Source organism: Aptenodytes forsteri, unplaced genomic scaffold, assembly GCF_000699145.1.
Source record: "Aptenodytes forsteri isolate BGI_AS27 unplaced genomic scaffold, ASM69914v1 Scaffold46, whole genome shotgun sequence".
Lineage (NCBI taxonomy): Eukaryota > Metazoa > Chordata > Aves > Sphenisciformes > Spheniscidae > Aptenodytes > Aptenodytes forsteri.
Genome location: NW_008794774.1, coordinates 1,368 through 8,741, shown reverse-complemented (window position 1 = coordinate 8,741; position 7,374 = coordinate 1,368).

Sequence of the window (7,374 nt, the reverse complement as noted above, 5' to 3'; positions counted from 1 at the left end):
GGGACGCGGGGAGGTAGAAGCTTGTCACTGTGGTTATTCCGGGACCCTGAGGTGCTGCACCATACAACAAAACTACACGTATATGGACAGATGTGCACCCGTATGTATACCGTATAAGTGTGTATGTGCGCATACGGATATACATATACTGTGCTTGAACATTTACGTATGGACATCTGTGAAGGCACCTGCAGTTCTAAGAGCTCCTGGGGAGCTGTTTGGTTTTTAACAGCTTGGTTCTCATCTGGGAATGGAAGTTAACATAAAATGAGGACGTACCTTTGCAGTGATAATACCACTATGAAGATTAAAACGTGCCCTCCTTGGAGCCGTAGTTTCTCACCTATGGCTTATTTAGCTCTTCCTCCAACAGGAGGCACTGACTGGTCCTTTGGGGTTGCAGGCATAAGGTCTGCTAGAAAGAGTGTGCAAGGAAAAGGTTAGATTAAAGGTGGAGTTTTTCTTGCTGTGTGACTTTTATTTAATGAAGGGGATTATTGCTGTTGTGCAAATGGATAATACTAATATGTTGCTCACAACAGGTCTTCTCATCAGATGTAAAAAAAAAAAAGGTAGTTTTCACTCATTCATTTCCTTGTAGGTAACATGTTTCTGTTGTCTGTAATGTTAAGGTCTATGAAACCAGTCCCTGTTACATGAGATGATATGAAAGAAAAGTCCAAAATACAACATGAGAGAACTCCCAATGATAGCTCTCAACCTGGCACCCTTTTGAGATTGTCAGTAATAAAGCCAAGGGCCTACTGAGTCCCTTCTGAGATACAGTCCTGCAGACTTGGCCTGATGCATGTGTGTAAGACTGGACTAAGGACTCTCATATGAATGTATTTTTTTCTTTCCTAAGGTTACATGTCCTGGTGTGTTCCTGCCTGAGAAACATGATGTTTTTCTCAGTGAGTGCATCTTGGGTCAACACAAAGAGACAGAAAGCCTTCGTCCTGTTTTCCCTCTCTTGTTTCATGAGAAGATGTGCTTTGAAAAGGTGACTTTCAGTTGTTAGATGCCTTGGGCTAGAAGGTCTAATGTCTCAAGCCTTGTACAAGCTGTAGTTCATGCATAGTCTTATTTTTCTTTATAGCTGATAGGTTATTCTTGTTTCACATGTATTTCAACATAATAAGATGAAGTATTAGACCCATTCCTGGAATGGAATAGATTTTAACATTTCTTTAAGATTTTATGGCCTGGAGCTTTGACAGCAGTGGTTATGAGAGGTCATCTCTTACGTGGACAGTTCTTACCTAATCTCAGTAATGGTGACAGTGTATATGAGGGTAATTGAATTTATTCTGTTTCAGATATGATTGGTCTGGAGGCAATATGATACCTCAATTCTAATATGACTATCATCTATTCAAGATTTTTGTCATTACAGCAGATGTGATGTAAATGAAGATCCAAATAAATGGTAGCCAAATGGTTTTGCTGCCATTTTACATACCATACTAACACCTGGAACTAATGAGAACAGGAGTCTTCACTGTGTTCCTGTACTCTACTGTATGCTCATCAGTTATGGTTCTGGTGAATGGTATTTTGTGTTGGAAAACTGTTTTTTAAAAATGGTGTAAGAATGACTATGTCTATTGACAAGCAAAACCGTGCTGAAGCCATTGCAAAACAGGAATAGACAAAGTTTAGAGGAACAGTGTCTTTCTTATCTATTTCTTTCAGACTCTTCTCTATTCTTTTTCAAACCACTCTCTCTACCTGTCTGTTTCTCTAAAATTCTTTTGCATCTGGCTCACAAGAGGTCTTTCCTTGGGGGACGTGATTACTTTCCCTTTCCCCCTGCAGTTATTATTGACACACGTGAAAAGCTACATAGTTAATACCTCTGAAAGCTACAAAGTATAATTTTCATTAACACCTTCACTCTGTCTCAAGGCGAACACAGCTCTGAACACATGACTCTTCACTCTCTCTGCAATAAAAGCCCACAGCCACGTTCTGACCAGAGGTGGGTAATATAACCCACTTCTGTAGAAGAGTAGTTTCTCGTACACTTACCTAGTCATAAGAGGAGCATCGAAGTAATTATCATGAAGTAGATGTTGTTAGATAAGTTCATCTTTTCTCTTACCTCACAGTAATGTGTTTTCGTGCCTGTGACCTTCATTAGTAGGTGTTAACTAGCATGAAGCAACACATTTTCTTAGGGAAAGCATGACTTTGCACAGCTCTCTCAAAGAAGACTATTGCTAAAATATTGTCTGAAAACACTGATACTGTTTGAAGGAGGATGTTGGCACATTCTAAAGAAACAAAAAAGCAGCAAATATTGATAAAATAAGTGGGATGCAGCTGACAGCAGCTTCTTTAGATAGCTAGAATGTCCAGCATGGATGCCCAAATAAAATCAGTGGTAAAGTTCCCAGTTAACTTCAAAGGGGTCAGAATTTCACTCCAAGGCATGAGAAGAGTATCTTTGAATAAGACATAATTCACTGTAGTAAAATAGACAAGAACTAAATTCAGCCAAATGCATTTGAATTTGTTTCTTAAAAGACATTTCATAGATGATATCTTAATTAATTTTATTTTTATAAGATATTCAGACAATCTTTACATAATACATAGAAACATACAGGAAAACTTCCTCACACCTTCTCATTTGTCTATAATCCCTATGGAAGATTACCTGTGCTTTAAGGTGCTTGCAGTTAGGGCTTTTTATTTTTTCTTTTGGGATGTGTCCTATAGGAATGGCCAAGAATTCAGGTGTTTTCCAAACATAAATTTCTTAATTGGTGGTTCTGCTGTTTTACAGAATTCATAGAATTGCACTTATGGTACTGTAAACATGATAACTTTTCCTACAAAGTACAGGCTGTTCTGAAGTTGATAGACATGGATGAATATGCAATTTCAGCTTTAAAGTATTTTTTCCAAAATATCACATAACTTTAAAAGTGTAAATGACATCTTAAAGTACACAAACATAGACATATAGTATTAGTTAAGTTTGATTTTGCTTAATGGCAGCTTGACAAAGAATAGGGGGATTATTTTGAATAGGTATTAAATTTTTCCTATGAATGCTAGATTGTTAAATTAGTTGGTGTTATAATGAATTTGTTAACTTCTTACTGTTTTTCTGAAGGTGTTTGAAAGTGCCATAGATCCTGCTGCAGTAACTGAAATGCTTGAAAGTAAGTATGATTTTTAAAATGCTTGAGTAGTTTAATAACTAAAAATGATGAAGTAGGTCCATGTTCTCACGTAGTCTGTCTGCTTGTCTGACTGTCTCTCTAAAGTACGTGATCTGGTACACATTGTTCCCCTTATACATTGCTCTGAATTGAGCCATTTGTGTGTCAGCCTCTACTACCTCCCCTCGAGTCAACTACGTGATTCTTCTGTTCTTAGGCCAGGCTGTGTTCTGACACCTAGTATAACACTAGGCTAACCTGACAGCTCTGCTTTTTATTTTTTCCATCAGTAATTCTTTATTTTGAAGTCTGTGACAAGTCATGAATTTAATGACTAGGCAATCTTTCAAAAGCCAAAAATCTTATTTATTGTTTGTAGGGGGGTGGGGGGAGAGAAAAAAATTATTTATAACAACGATCTGTCTACATTCTGTTTCATCATTGCAAGTAACCTTTGGTGAGACTTTTTCAGTCATACCTACATGAGCAGGTGTTGTATTAATTTAAAAAGTTTTCATCCCTGAGCTTTAATTCAGTTAGCATTCCTTTGTCCTTGCTGAGTCTCAGGCTTTTGTACTGGAGCAAGCCACTCCTGTAAAGTCAACAGAAGGTCAAGCCAGAAGCCAGTGACTGTCCCACTGTCCTATAAATCCATCTGGTGTCAACCACAGAGAGTTACCTTGTGCTGATATTTCTTTCCTGTGTGTTTCTGTTATAATATTAATAATATTAGAATAAATACTCCAGGAACCAAAGTGGAATATTATCAATTATAATGGACTAGCTCTACATCTATCTTCTTTCTCCTTTATCTTTTGTCCGCTCTTCTGTTCCTCTGCTGTCCTTCCTCCATCCTTTCCTGTAAGGTTGTTTTTTGATTAGTGTCCCAGGAGTAAACAGTAAATGTATTCTAATTATTCAACCACACTGCTATAATTTATTTTTCATCTTCCAGGTAATGTAACAAAGTTTGAATTAACTCAGCTTGTGTCTTCAGGTAATAGGCAAGCAAATATTTCTCCACATGCTAATTAACTTGAGACTGGAAAGGATATTAGCGGGTGTTAGTTTTATGCCATGCCCCCCCAGGTTTCTCTCCCTCATAAATTTCAGGACCTCCTCCAATGCTATTTTCTTCTACTCCATCACTTCCCATATATTCTTGGGTACACACCTGAGGAGAAAAAAATCCCTCTTCTGACTAGACTCATTGAATAATTTGTTAGGATCAGTCATGTTGCTTCAGTTTCTTTACCCTGATTTTCTTATTTCTAATAGTAGTCTAGTTTGCTAGTAATGTTCAAATGGAACACGAATAATAATGTAGAGTTCATCTTGGCAGATAGTACTGTTGTTGTTCTACAGGCTTCATATTGTGTGTTTTTATAAGACAGGAAAAAAGGCAAATGGACACTGGGTAGCAGATGAGTGCTGTTGTTAAGGTCACTGATTATGGAGCATTCGTATATATTCTAAAACTGCAGGTAATTTGTCAAAATTGGTTATTGTTCTATTATGGCAAATTCAAAATATACTTTATGTTCCCTGTGTAATAAATAGTGCTTGTATATTTTGTATTTATTTTTCAAAATGCTTTGCTTCAAATATTCATCTTTCCCTTTCTTCTTTGCTTTTTGCTTTTAAGGGTTGCTGATATAATAAAGGGTTATTTGTGATGTCACTCCAGGTGCAAAAACATTCAGTGAAACTGGAAAAGGGAGATGCGAAGACTCCAATGAGAGAATCTGTTATTATCTCTACATAGAAGCCTAACAAAGCCAAAAAAACTGTGTGATCTGTGTTAGTCCAGAGAGTTGTTCATCTTCTCATATGATTACTTTCATGCAAGCTTTGTGGGTATCATGCTGTCATGTAGCTAGGTGTAGTATATAATGCTTGTTTGTCCCCTGAGCATAGTAGATTTTCTCTGTGTGTGTTAGGACAGAAAAGACTGTTCAGTGATAACTCTAAAAGGGATGAGACTGTTTTAAAAAGTGCTGAAGGATTTAATAGTCTCCTCAGCATATTCTGGCCCTGTAGAACACTTGTTCTTTATTCTGTATAGTACCTACATGTCTTTCATTACTCGAACTTCAGGTGTTTTCCCTTTTTTTTTTGGCTCTGCAAAAATATGCAGCTTAGAGATTTTGCTTCCTTTTTGTACAGTGGGATATGTTGTCCTCTTTCAACTTTATCAATTAAAAAATTATTCAGAAAAAGTAAGTGTATTCCTCATTGGAGCAACCAGCGCCTGCCTATGTCCTTACTACATCAGAAGCCAGACCTCATATGGCAAAACTATTTACTTTCTTTCTGTAGTGTCAAAAGCTCACAAAAGAGTTTTTCATGGTTATTGTAAAGCTGGGATCCATTAGAAAGACAGTCCTTACAAGCAATGTGACTAGAAAAGATGAAACTTTGAATAGGATCAAAAGTGTTACTCTCATTGTTAACTTTTTCTGAAAATTTTCTTCCTTGTGCCATTGTTTTGTCTAGAAATCACGAGATTGCAGTTTGTTTTTAGTCTGATTAGAAGCGAGCATGTGTCCTTGCCCCTGTAAAGACACAGAACCCATCCAAGTGAAGGCAGTAGCAGCTTTTATACCATAGCATCCATTGTGGGCAGCTTAGTGTCTCATTTCAGGAAGTCAAAACTCTTGCTGTAGTTTCTAAGCCGATTCTCGACAGTGTACCTTATAGCTTGCCTCCTGTGGTGGGAGCTTATGAAAGTATATTCTGTCTCTGGCTGTGCTACCTATACAGAGCAGTGCTGACCTTCTCCATTCACTCAGAATACAGTTAATGGAGTTCTGAAGGAAGAGAAGAACTAGAGACAAGTGTGGTGTAGGGTGTGAGAAGACTTTGTTATGGTAACCCAGGATAGTTCGTCTCCCCCATCCGAGTATGTAGAGTCCCAAGCACATCTTATCTCGTTGTCGTCGTAACCTGGGATACTGTGCTTCTTCCCATCCGAGTCTGTGAGTCCCAAGCACATCTTATCTTGTTATGGTAACCTAGGGTAGTTCACTTCTTCCCATCCGAATATGCACAGTCCCAAGCACATTTTATCTTGCTGTGGCAGTAACCCAGGATAGTTTGCTTCCCCCCTCATCTGCACCCACCTTTGCACAGGCGCCAATGTTATGGCCAGCTGCAGATCTTGGAATTCGGACAACAGCACCTGCATTACCTCAGTGAGTTCGCTAGTGAGCAAAACAGGACATTGCATATGTGTGATATGTTAATCTGTGCAAGTTTTATTGTCCACCCCTGCAGTGCTTTCCTTTGAGCTTCACTCCCAAGCAGGGTTTCACTGCATCAGGTCCCCATTTGATTAGCCTCGGTGTATCGGGGCTCCCACCGTGGTAACGCCACACTTTCATTAAAGTCAAAGCTTTTACTTGCTGAGTGTTGTGCCTCATCCCTGAGGGATCTGCACCTGCTTTTCACTTGTAATATGTGGATACTTATGCCCTCAGTTAGTAGGACACTGGTTTCCTGCTGCGTGGTTAGATGGCCAAATTACATGATGTTTGTTTACTACATACTGGCTCTCTGGAGGCAATACATTTCAAAAGTAATGGTGACTGTCTTTCAACACTGTTTTATGATGACATGTTTGCTGAAGAAACATTGAAATGTTGTAATCTCATATCAACCTTTTTAATTTTAATCCTGCAAGCAGCTGAGTAGAATAATTAGTTGTTTACCCACTGAGGTGACTCCTGGTCATACTGAAAGCACTGAGAAATCAGCTGGACCAAGATTTAGCATGCTGTGTATAAACACATGCATTATACATACTTTGTAAAACATGCTTTATACATCATCTGTATACATTCTCTGTCACAGCTTTGGATATTCTCTACACTGTAACTAGGTAGTCTGCCTTCAAGCCTTGCAGTCATCTCTATCCCCAAAATATTTTGGGGCACTTGTGACAGTTGGAAAGTTAATGACAGCATCAAACTCCAGTGCTGCTCTGCTAAGCCAAATCTTTCAAAACTAATAAAAATGTAAATGGTTTCCCTCCCCTTTGCCCTCTTCATTTCGTGTTCAGAAGACAAAGTAATCAGGTGCAGCATAGGCAGAGCACTGGAGACAAAGTGAATAAGCCATTTGCTGGATGTTGTGTTTTGAGCTCAGCCGGCAACTGAGCACCACACAGCCGCTTGCTCACTCTCCCCCCACCCCGGTGGGC